The sequence below is a fragment of the Fukomys damarensis genome, unplaced genomic scaffold (genome assembly GCF_012274545.1).
Source record: "Fukomys damarensis isolate Sample0158 unplaced genomic scaffold, DMR_v1.0_HiC HiC_scaffold_6, whole genome shotgun sequence".
Lineage (NCBI taxonomy): Eukaryota > Metazoa > Chordata > Mammalia > Rodentia > Bathyergidae > Fukomys > Fukomys damarensis.
The window spans coordinates 13,178,047-13,190,654 of record NW_022900918.1 but is presented as its reverse complement, the minus strand read 5'-3'; the positions used below and the strand labels follow the sequence as shown (position 1 = coordinate 13,190,654).

The 12,608-nt window shown below is 37.5% G+C and overlaps 1 long non-coding RNA gene across 1 annotated transcript in view; it reads right to left on the bottom strand.

Moving 5' to 3' along the window:
- Positions 1 to 5,004: 5,004 nt before the first annotated feature.
- Positions 5,005 to 12,608, bottom strand: part of LOC117285113 — a 31,073-nt gene continuing 23,469 nt past the window's right edge. Inside the window, exons 6-7 of the long non-coding RNA XR_004516086.1 lie at positions 6,521 to 6,847; positions 5,005 to 5,367 (exon numbers count right to left, since the gene is read on the bottom strand). This is a non-coding gene — a long non-coding RNA (uncharacterized LOC117285113). The remainder of the gene's footprint in view (positions 5,368 to 6,520; positions 6,848 to 12,608) is intronic.

The window sequence follows — 12,608 nt, the reverse complement described above, 5'->3', positions numbered from 1 at the left end:
TTTATTAAAATATCAGCTCCCAAAACAAGTGATAATAGTGTCTTCATTCATAAAAACCACTGCAAGGGGTTTGCACAACCAGCTCCAATAGCCCCCACATTTCCACAGGGAATGCATTTCAAGCCCCCCAGTGGATGTATGAAATGGTGAATAGTACCAACTCCTGTATACACTGTGCCTTTTCCTACATGTACATATCTATATATGCTTTTTCCTATATATACATATTGATACTAAGCTCAATTTACAAGTTAGGACAATAAGATGTTAACATTAATAAAGAATAATTAAATAGAATAATTATAACTATACACTATACTAAAAGGTATGTAAATGTGCCCACTGTCTCTCAGGATACACTACCTTATTATGCAGTTTTCACTCTTCACTGATGATGGGTGATGATACTTAAAGGAAGTTCTTGGACATGACAACTTCTGAGGTATAGTTTCTCTTCTCTACTTTGTCGCCTGCTCCAGTGTGTTCGTGTTCACTTACTTCCTTTTGTCATTCCTCCTTGGTTTTCTCATTTGCATCAATCATTAGGGGCATTATACTCATCACTTGCCTCTCAGAGCTTAGGGAAGATAAATGAGATAATGTGCTAAAAACCTATTGGACTCCTCAGAAACAAGGTGGTACATATGCACAGTATTTCATCCTTATTTATCTCCAGTTTTAAAGAAAATGAAATAAAATGAATGCAGCTGGGGCTTGAGTCAGAGTGAGAATCAGGAGCTGAAGCAATCATTTGGGAAAGTTATTCCTTACTTTAGGGACAGATTTTCTTGTCAAGAACCTTAAAAATTAGATCCTGAACACTTTTCTTTCCTAACCAATTCTGTGCACATGGTGATTTTTACTGAAGCTCATTATAATCTCATAGTTTCCTTGTAGCTTGTTAAGATTGTACTTTTCTTAGAAATTTATAAAAACTTTCTTACAGAAAATGGAGGATTTTTAAAAACAAAAAATGGCAAGATAAAATATTCAAGATAGCTTTTATGAAAAAGAATGAGAAAAAGACATACTTCTATCACTCTGCTCTTTCAAGAAAGAATGTCCAGACATAGAAGCTAGACTTTCAAAACTGTACATGTACCTACCAATACCAAAGCAATTCCACTTCTCAGGGTAAAGATTAGATCTTTCTACATACATTATTAATCCATGGGTTTTTGTTTTGTTTTGTTTTGTTTTGTTTTTGTTTTGGTACCAGGGATTGAACTCAGGTCCTTGCACTTGCAAGGCAGGAGGTGGCACCACTGAGCTAAATCCTCAGCCCTAGATTATTGGTCTAAAGAGAGAAGATTCATAAGAAGCTCTCAAGCCTGGCCCCTTTTACCCCAAGCATAGAGGAGACCCTGTAGCCAACTTTAGAACTAGATTTTTTTACGGAATGCTTGCAATATTTCTTATAATTATATACAGCATTCTGTTTCGCAGTCACAATTTCACTATTTCCCTTATTTCCAAAATTAGATTAAATAACTTGCCTGTGTCCACACAGATAGGAAGTAGGATACCGTGCATCGAAAATGACATGGCATGTCTGTAGCTATCGTTGTTATATTATAATGTTTCTGAAAAGGAATTCAGGAACCAATTCTATATTCAAAATATATCTTATAAAACTGAGTGCATGAGTAAGTCATCCCATTGGCTCCAAGCACTTTTGAGGGCTTTGAATATAATTTGTTTATCTTTGTGGAAAACTCAATCTCAAGTTTAATGTACGTCCACATGAAGAATGTCTTCAGTAAATGGTTATAAAGGAAATACTATAATCTCCTTCATTCAGATTTCAAAAACTGAGGATTTAAGATGTGAAGCAATTATGTCCACAGGTTCCTTTAGCTGGTAAGGACTAAAACCAAGATTTCAGGCCAGGATTTGTGACTTGTTTCTGGTTCTCCTTAAGATTCTGAAGCCTCAACCACTCTTTCCCCGTTTTGATCCCAGGTTTCTAATTTTGTAAGGTTCTGGATCATGTCTTTAAAATATCTACATAGGAAATTTGGAGAAAATGCTGTACTATGTACATTGAACCAATAGGCAGCTCTAGACATTAAAAGACAGAGGAGTAGGTAGAGATTTTTTTTAAGTTCCTACAAGATACCAGATACACGGCTAGATGCGATACTAACCTCATTAATATAAACATTGTAGCTATTACAAAATGTAGTTACTATGGCCCTATTTTATAGATGTGGAAACTAAGTAAATTACTCTTTCAAGGTCACATAATCAGTGTAAACTCAAGTCGCCCAACTCTAAAACCCAAATTCAACTATACAAAACAAGGATGACATAGAACAGAGTCTTTCAGAGCTTTATTTTAATTGAATTATGGAATGAATGACAAAGACTATTTCTATTTTCTTTATTTAAAAGAAAGGATAGATTTTACTGGATCTTGGTATAGTTGTAAACTTTATTATCAAAAAAGTATTATCATTGAGATGTTTGGATATGACCACTATGCATTTATGAAATGAACTGAAAAGTAACAGAAACTGGTAGCAGAAACAATAGGCCTTTGGAGAGGGCCAAAAGTATTGGTATTCATTTGTTCACCTTCTTCCATGTTTCCATGAGTGTCCACCCTTGAAGACCTGCCAGCTCTGTCAAAAGACCACTCTCTCATCAGTGTCAGGTAATAGCTGGTTCCATGTGTCCACCCACGTGGCCATCCATTACAAACCACTGGCATTCTTTCATTCAGTGAGAGCCAGGAACTGCAGTTCCTTTCTTTCTTCAGCCTCACCTCCCTCTTTTTTTTATGTAGAGAGACTTAATAGCTACACTTAAAAGAGAAACTTGTCAGAATGTAAGCAGATTCCACCTTTTGCGCTGCTGCTGTGGCTTCTGGCTAGAAGCCTACGCCAGAGACAGGTGGGTCACAGTGAGCTTCTGGGCACACCTGGGAGAGGAACCTGCTAGGACAGAGGGGTGATGATGACAAATTAAAATACTGTTGAAGCAGAGTGGAACAGCAGCTGGTGTGTAGAGGATGTCATTAAGGCTCTAAATGGGGTCTGAAGGTATGTTTTGAAAATGTAATGCTTCAAATGAAACTTAGAAGCTGAGAATTTATTTTTATGGTTATTTTGCTTCAGAATAAAGAGATGAGATGCCACATATCTGTCAGGTTGTGAAAATTTTTCAAAATTTGCTGAATAATTGCTTCCTTGATTTTTGGATACAGACCACAGTATATTTTATATATCCGTAATGCCAAACTTTGTAAATTTAAAATAAAGAATCTTTCTCACTCCTCAGAATGAATGCTAAACACTACATATATCATACCATAGAATTCCCATATGCACACTGTTGTCCAGGAGAATACTTGTACCCTCTGCATCCCCTAACTCAGAACTCAGAACATTCCTGATGAGACTAGAGAGGCCATACCTGCCCCAGGAACTGGCCAGGATAGTCCTGAGTGTCCTGTGCAGCCAGATTTGGGGCTACCTACAGAGTTTTACGGGTCTTTTTTACTGACTTAAGCTGGGTCATGGGATGGAGAAAACAGAAAACAATCTACTTTATTTCTCCAGTGATATGTTCAGTCAAAATCTACCAAAAATGAATTGGTCTCTCATGTGGTCAGTCTTTTAAAGGGTACCTTCTATTTAAAATAAAAATGCAAGATCCCAACAATGAATGTAACTGTACTGTATCCTAAAATGTACCAATAAAGTCACTTAAAGCTGAAAAAAAAATTTAAAAATGCATCTACTGAGACCAAATGTCATTATCTTGCCAACTCAATATAACTGCAGCTGAGTCATCTTTCCTTGACCCAAATTTATGTATTATGAAGGTCTTTTCTTTCTTGTTTTTGTGAAAGATAATTCCCTGCTTTAGTGTTTCACTCAGTCAAAAAATGTTTTGCAGCTTTAGCCTAGCTTACACAGGTCCACATCTATTCTAGTTACTTAGCACCAGCGGCCCTTCTCCAAAGAACCAGTCTTTCAGCAGAATCACATGTTGTTGGTTTCCGGTTGACTCTCAAGCCCAGACATTCAGTGCCACGTCAGGAAGGCACACGCTGCTATTGAACTGGCTGCTTCCAAATGCTACTGTATAACTTGCCAGCTGCGGCCAATTTAACCTAAACTCTCATCCTGGTCTCTCAAGTTTGAAAATTGAGATGATTTCTGTCACATAGACCATATAGTGGAGGATGTTAGGCACTGCTGGTCCTCTGGATATGAATACCCTGAACACCAAACCCTGACAGCCTGGGATCCACACTTTCAGGCAGGCATTGTCTGAACAGCTGTTAAACTTCACCATCAGCAGCATGACTACATTGAGAAGAGATAACAAGAGGAAATGACGCAAGCATGCATATCAACCAGAAAGACTAGGCAGGGGCTCATCTGAAATTCTAGCTATCTCTAATCAACTAGACAACATCCCATCCACTCCTGAAATGTTTGAAAGAATTCGTAGTTGCAGAGAGAATATACTACAAATAGGAATGAAGCCAAATAAACCTTGTGAATATTAATAATGTTAGCTTTATATTTCAAGGGATGTTGTAACATATGAAACATCTGTTTTACATTTAAACAGTTCAGCCAACCCTCAGTCATTTTACATACAGCCATCCCTTTGACTATAGAACTCATTTAGGATGTGAAGACGAAATAGTTAAGCTAAATCATGTGATTTCCAGAATCGATAATAATTATAAGCTTTTAGATTTCTCTATTCCTCTCTTTCCCTTTAAGATTTTCACTTTCACAACTGCAATAATTTCACCTTGAAATTTAAGTAAGTGAAGAACAGAAAAACTCAAATAGGGACCTAAACACAGATCATGCAAACTTAAATTGCATTTTTAGTCATATATACAATGTTTTTATGCTCTTTTTATTTCTACCACTATGACATTGGCGAATTATGATAAAGTCTATACTTTCAAGGAATGTGAACAAAAGACTATATAATACTTTCACAGTTAAATTCCTTCCCACCTTGACTTCCAAATTTCAGTACAATATTGGCACAAATCAGGCAGCTAAATGGCTTGTTTCATGAGTAAAAAAATTATTATTTGTGGTATCTAATTCTTTGCTAACCTAAGAAATTCTGTTGTGGAGAAAAAAGAATATTTAAGTGGGAGTCAGGAAACCTGGATTACAATCCCAGAGTGACCTTGTATTAATCGGATGATTTCCCTTCTTGAAAAATCACGTACCTTATTTGTCCATTGAAAGAACTGGCATTCATTAGTTCTCTCTCCACTGCTAATGCTTTAAGGATTTTATTGAATCAATAGTGTAGCAGGATTATAGTATCAATAGTCCTCCTCTGAAATCTAATGCAGGCAGAGTGTTTCAGAAGGCAGGGCTGGAGAAAAAATGAAATGTGGAAAGACAAGGAACGATGAGGAGAAGAGGAGAAGAAGATGAAGGGGGAGAAAGCAAAGGAAGGCTCCTTTGGAAGTCATACAGTGCCAGACTGAGGTGAAACTCCAGATGACTATGGTTTGTCTTTTCATTTCTCCCTCTTCTTTATTCATTCAGTTCCTAGCTCCCAGGTTCTCTCCCTCGATATCCAGACAAACCCTGTCTTGCTGATGGTATTATCATCACATCCTCCCAATATCTGCTGTGCCCAAAAGATCCGCACCTCCAAAATCACACCTTTATTTTCTCAACTCAATAACCCATGTATCTGACTTTGGACTCAAGTTGGGAAAGGCATGAAGTATCCCCTAACTGAGAATGATTTATTCTTTAACATTTTCCCACCTACTCAGTTACACATTTTTAAAAAGAAAGTACTTGCAGCTTGCATGTTAAGCAGAGCACAAAGCGAAGGCAAATTCAGGAGATTGGCAGCAGCATTATGTAACTGCCACCAGAGGCATCTAGGTTTCCTAAACTTCTGATCTGCCCCTTCCTCAGAAACTCTCTGGCTTTCCTTGTCTCTTCCCATCTTTTGCATGTGAATACGTAGATGCTTGGAAGCCAGGGTCACATTACACAGCTCCCTTGAGCATCACAAATTCTTCATGAACTGAATCACAATTTACTATAAATAAGCAAACATAACCAAACAAATGAATAAATAATCAACAGTTTCCATGGTGATGACATTAGGGGCTATGCCTCTGAGAGCAGAAGAAGTGTGGGGCTTCTCCTTAAGTCAAAGGAAACTTAGATACACGTAGCAGCAAACTGAGAGAAAGGTGGGCAAGCAAAGTTGATCTGAAGTGGGAAATAATTCAAGGGATGTCTCAGCTCCCCACCCCCCAGAACAGGACCTTGCTCTTGCCAGGCAGGTACTGTGCCACTGAGCTAAATTCCCAGCCCACATCTCTGCTTTTTTTCCCCCTCATTTGAGTTTTGGTACATTTGGACCTTGCTCTTGCCAGGCAGGTACTGTGCCACTGAGCTAAATTCCCAGCCCACATCTCTGCTTTTTTTCCCCCTCATTTGAGTTTATTGGTACATTCTAGGTACACAGTACAGTTACATTCATCATTGGGATCTTGTACCTTTACATGGCAGGTCTTGGTTCTCTTTTTTTCCCCTTGTTCCTGCCCTTCCTTCTTTACCTCTCTCAAACAATGAAGAGTGGGTAACAAGTAGAGCTGGAGGACCAAAGATTTTCCAAGACATAGGGCTTGACTACACCAGGAAAGTCTCGGTGCTTCATTTATTGTGCAGCTGAAAGCCAGGCTTGGGACTATATCTTCCTTCAGAGCCTGTCAGCTGCTCCAGTGCCTGGCCTGTGAGGAACACACATATCCTCTTCTCTTCATGGAGGTTCCCTGGGATGATGTTCCAGAAGTTTTGATGCTGTCTTTTCACTTTCCTTATTTCTACAAGAAGACATAGAGCAAATAATTCACAGCCTAGATTATTACTTATTGAACAATTTCTATATTCCTGGAACAAATATCCATACACAGTCCAGAAAGCCTTCCTACAATTCCCAGAGGTGTTTGGATGGGCTTACCCTAGGCTCCTTGGATTCTATTGGGACAGGCAAATCTAGAGATATCAGATACTGCTGATGGACGTATGGGTGAAGGTAGAGCAGACATAATCTGGTAAGGTAACAAATACCATAAACATTTTATATTCGCTCTATCTTCCCAGACACTCAACCTAAAATGGTGCTTCCTCTTTTCTTTATGGTTCTATCCTTACATTATACATTTCCTTTTGCAAAACACATACCACTACTTCAAATAAGGTGGGAAAATAGGATTCCATTTATTTTGAAAAACATGTTCAGTCTATTTTAAAATAATATACTTAGTGTGTTTTTTAATTCAAATTTACACATATTTTTACTTGATGTAACTCTAAGTTTAAAGCAATGGGACCATTTGTTCATCTCAGAAGTACAATAAAGTATTTTTCTGTTTCTAGATTTTTTGAGTTACTCTTTAGTATTTTATTATATCGCTAACTAAATTTAAATAAATCTCATTAAGAAAATGGGGACTAAAAACACATTAATATGGATACATGTCTATTTGAGTTCATCAATAACATTAGTTATTACATCCACAGTTATGACTGGAATACATAATCTCAAATTCTATTAAATCTTATTCTTCTGGGTCCCAGCAGGTTCCCATATCAACTAATTAACACAAAGGTCATTGGCTCTCATTTTCAGAATACCAACAGATTGCGAAAACACAACACTGATTATGCTACTAGGTTTGGAAATGTACAACAGGAAAAGAATCTTAATGAGAAGGGAGGAGTAGGATCCTTCTAATTATGGCTAAAATTTAATAAAAATAATAACATTCCAATCATATCTCTGAATAGAGAACACCGGACATTGTTGTTAGCACATCACTTCTGCCTGTGGAATTTCCAAGATCCTTATAAAAATGGCGGCCCAGTATATCATCTCAGCAGAAAAGTGACTCAGTAAAGAAAATGTATCACATGCCTTAGTGTTAGCGATGTGCCGGTGGGGTAACACACTGAAGAAGAAAGAACTCCTACTTCTGCTTTTTTAGAGTTCACTCGGAGGTGAACACTAAAATTGGGAATACCAAGATACTCTAATATAAATTGGAAGGTGATCCATGCCAGAAAAAGTTTATGTTCCATTGCGTGACAGAAAAGGAAAAGTTGAGAGGAAACTATTTTTAGTTGGAGAGGAAATATGCAGGGCTTGTATTGTAATACCTAGAAGTATAATGAGCACACAGATAATAGCTCATACAAGAACAAATTACAAAATTACTTAGAAATCTTTCAGCTGGGTCTTGAGAATGAAAAGAATTTGCATATGTAGTGATGAAGAAAAGTGTATTCCAGCACATGAGCACAGGGATAATACAGATGATCCCCAGATATGCAAAGCATAATGTTTATTTATTCAACCACGAGGGACCTGTCATTTCTACTGTCCTAAGTCTTCTCCAGTCGTGTCTTCCATAGATAGGCCTCAGCTTGGCAAAGGCAGCAGAGACCCAAAGGAGTTCTCATTAATGCAGCATGATGGTTCTATTTTGCTGACAAATGGTGGAAAAATAATTGATTGATGAAGGTTCTTTGCAATCACAGAAGCATAGCCGAGAATACAAATTAATGTGACATCTTTGGGAGGAAATCTTCAAACTCTGCCATCAAGTAGGGAAGTTCACCACAATTAGTTATTCTGGCTTTCAGGTGGTAGAGAAAGTAAATAATGGATAACAGTTGTCAGATCGATACAACAACCTGTCTTGAGGACATGGAGGCCACTCTCAAGGCTGCAAGGCCTCTGAGTTAGGTCACCCAGGGGTTTGGAGGAGCCAAAGAGTGGGAAAATCTGCCAAAGAAACATACCAAATCATGTAATCTCTTGAATGCAATGGTTTATTGAGCATTTATCATATTCACACCATGACATGGGGCAATCTCACCCATGGCATAGACTGGAAGCTGGAGGCAGTGCTGACAGGGCAACATCTTGTTTCACCTAGTCTACACACTGTGAGAACACAGGGTGGGAGTGCCTAAAGGGCAGAACTGAAACTTAGAGCCATCTGGAGACAGCACTGGAAATCTCAGTGATCTGGATATGCCGACCAAGCACTGGAACTCACTGAGATCTGGAGATCAGTACAGCCAGAGGGGACGTTCCGGACAAGCCAAGTGATGGTCACAGACAGTTGCAGAGCTAGAGTGGCAGCTCTGTGAAGAGCAGTATGAGAGGCAGGCAGAGTCCACTTGCATGCAACCAGAAAATTTAGAGGAAGGGCAGCCAGAGGCTTCTTCTTTTGCACTTTAGACAGTTTGCTACAAACAACAAGTGCTACTCTTACAGTGGTATACCTATAGCATGTGCTAATCTTGTGGTGCTAAAAATATATTTTTCTTTATGGTACAAATATATGATGGCACTGAAGACCTCAATTACTTCTGTGAGGAAAGGAAGGCTATGAGCAGTGGAAGTTTCAGGTTGTTTCTCATATCACCCACCATCTAATTAGATTTTCAGCGCTTATGGTTGATATGAAGGCATGCTTTTATAAGCTATCTTGTGGCCATTTGAAATGTAATTATTTTGGCATTATTTAGAAACCTTCTCCAAATAAATAAATAAAGTGTAATAACCTAGAATTTTATATTTGCACCATGAAACATAATTCACTTATTTTTAAAAAATGAGTTAGTTCTAGTGACACAGAGTAGTTTCCATTAGTATGAAATCAAGTTAGAGGGGTAAAACTGGAATGAAGCCTATTTTATTTTTGTACAACAAACTATTTTTTAGAAAATATATTTTTATAAGTCTCTTGAAAGTGTACACAAGATAAGTTTTGGCATGCAGGCCATATGGTTATCACACTATATGGTTTCCACACAAGTTTTCTCACAGGCACACTGGTCATTTGACTATCATGAGCTGGTTGAGACCCATACAGTAAGTGTAGAAGCAGACAGAAGCAAAAGATAGTTTCTGTCCTGCTCACACCATAACTCCTCTTCAACTGTATACCTAAAATTTACCAATAACTTCAAAGAGAGAAAAAATAAAATAAAACAAACAAAACCAAATTGCTATTTGGTAATTGAAATAAATCAAGTTTCTACCATTTGGGACTAAAGAGCAAAGGAGAAGTCATGGGGACAGCTCATATATGAAAAAAGCTGACATATTCAGGAAGCTCGGCTTCAAAAGATTGTACTTGGAACACGAGAAAAACAGAAAGAGTACCAGGTAGGATAATACAATGAAAGAGAATCCAGTCTTGATCTTATTTGAAATTCAATATAGCTTCCTACTAAATTTGCATGCACTTTAACTCATTTAAAACTCCTATAATTATATTCTAAGTGTACTCACATGTAAAATTTACATGCATTCATAAATGCAATTACTACACATGTATTTTTTATTTTTAAAGTGTGATATTTTATACTTTTATACTATCTTCCTATCTTCCTTCCACCTATATAATTTTCTACTCCAAGTAACCTTATGAACACATTGTATGTTATTCTACATTTTCTTCATGTTCATTTAATAATTTATATATGTATAAGTAGACATGTATAGGGACTTTTGCAGTCTGTTGTATACAAAAATAGGCTTCTCATTAGTTATACTTCTCTATCTTGATTTCATACTAATGGAAACTATTCTGTGTCACTAGAACTAACTCATTTTTTAAAAAGTAAGTGAATTATGTTTCATGGTGTGAATATAAAATTCTAGGTTATTATACTTTATTTACTTGGAGGTTTCTAAATGATGCCAAAACAATTATATTTCAATTGTCCACAAGATAGGCTTATAAAAGCATGTCTTCATATCAACCATAAACACCAAAAATCTAATTAGATGGTGGGCATTATGAGGAGCAACTGGAGAATTCCACTACTCATATCCTTCCCTCGTGGAGGTAATTGAGGTCTTCAGTGCCACCATATGGGCAGCAGAACAAATAATAAAGACCCACATTTAAATCAACCCTCCAAATTAAACTAGTGTTTGGCCGTTTTCCACTATGTATTCACTTAATAACTAAATTCTGCATAGTTGGAGTTTTCTTTTTTATATAGACAATTTTTGTCTCAGGCTTACTTCTAATATACTAGATTCTCCAACCCACCTGCCATGTCATCAAAAGTACAAACTTCTTTTTTGCCCGCTCGTCCCCTTTTGTTTGCTGTAGTAAGTTTGGACTTCCAGTTGTATAGATGGAGTGATGTAAACAATAAACACTGGTTTCTCACAGTTCTGGAGGCTGGGTAGCCTAAGGTCAAAGTGCCAGCCAATGCAGTTTCTAGTGAGGGTCTCATTCCTGTTGTGCAGAAGTCTCTGCCTTTTGTTGCCCTCTCACATGTCAGAGAGTAGAGAACCATGGCTAGCACTTCTGTCTCTTCTGAAGAGCATTAATCCTATTCATGGGGGCTCCAGTCTTCTCACTCAAAGCTCCACCTCCAAATACCTTGACTTTGGGTATTAGGCTTCAACGTATGATTTAGGGCACATAGTCAGTCCACAGCACTTTCCATGCCAAGATATTTTTCTGGTTCAGTCATCCCCATCCCTGAACTAATCCTCTTTCTCATGTTCCCTGTCTCCTCAGTTTAGTATCTCTGGCTCCCATTCCTCATTATAGACATCATCATAAAAATCATCCTCCTGATTTTCAAGCAGTTAAATTAGAACCAAATCCCTGAGTGCCCTGTCTTTATTACCTTACTCAGTTTTGTGGGCCCAGACACTGCACAGTTTATGGGTCTCCTGCGTGGTACATGCCCAATAGACATTTGTTGGGTTGGCATTGTTGTGTGGTGTTGTAGTTGTATTTTCAACAGCTTCATGGCGACTTTGGCTCACATAGTCAGTCACGTCTGAGCTGTTGGCTCCACACATGCTCCAGTCACTAGCTACCTAGGAACATCACTTTTGCTTTTATTTCTCCCACTTTCAGCGCTTCAGGATAGCTCAATATTTTCCTCCTGGACCACTGTACAAAAGTTCTCTGAGTGGAGTCCTGCTTTCCTCATTCTCTTCTTTCATCTGAGCTATTGAATATTTAGAAATCTCAGCTGTTTAATATGTGCTTCATTTTTTTTTCTCTTTAAAGATGGACCCATCTCTGTTTGTTCATAACTTACCTATTGTGGAAGATTTTGAAGTTTACCACTAGATTCCATACCCTCAGTGAGACCTGCTTAGGTTTCTTTGAACCAGCCATTGCTGCCTAATAGCTCCATTATTTTTTGTTCATGCCACAGCTGTGATTCCTTTTATTATATGTATTTATGGATCCTTATACATTCTTGAGTGTATATTAAAAGCAGCCCATAAATCTATTACATTTAGGTATAACATTTCATTTATAATCATATATATATATATAAATCTATACACAAATGAATACATCAAATACATGGAGGTATGTCCATATATACTTATCATTCTTTTCATTACATATATTTGGTTCCTAGACTATAAATTTTTGAGACTACAGACAGGTACATGCTATTTTTAATCTTTGTTTCTTGCATTACCTGTTTCAAATAGCTTTCTTAAACTTCAATACTTTTTAAAACTTTAGCTACTTTTTATAAAATCCTCAGTAACTTTAGGCATGTTTTACAGAATTT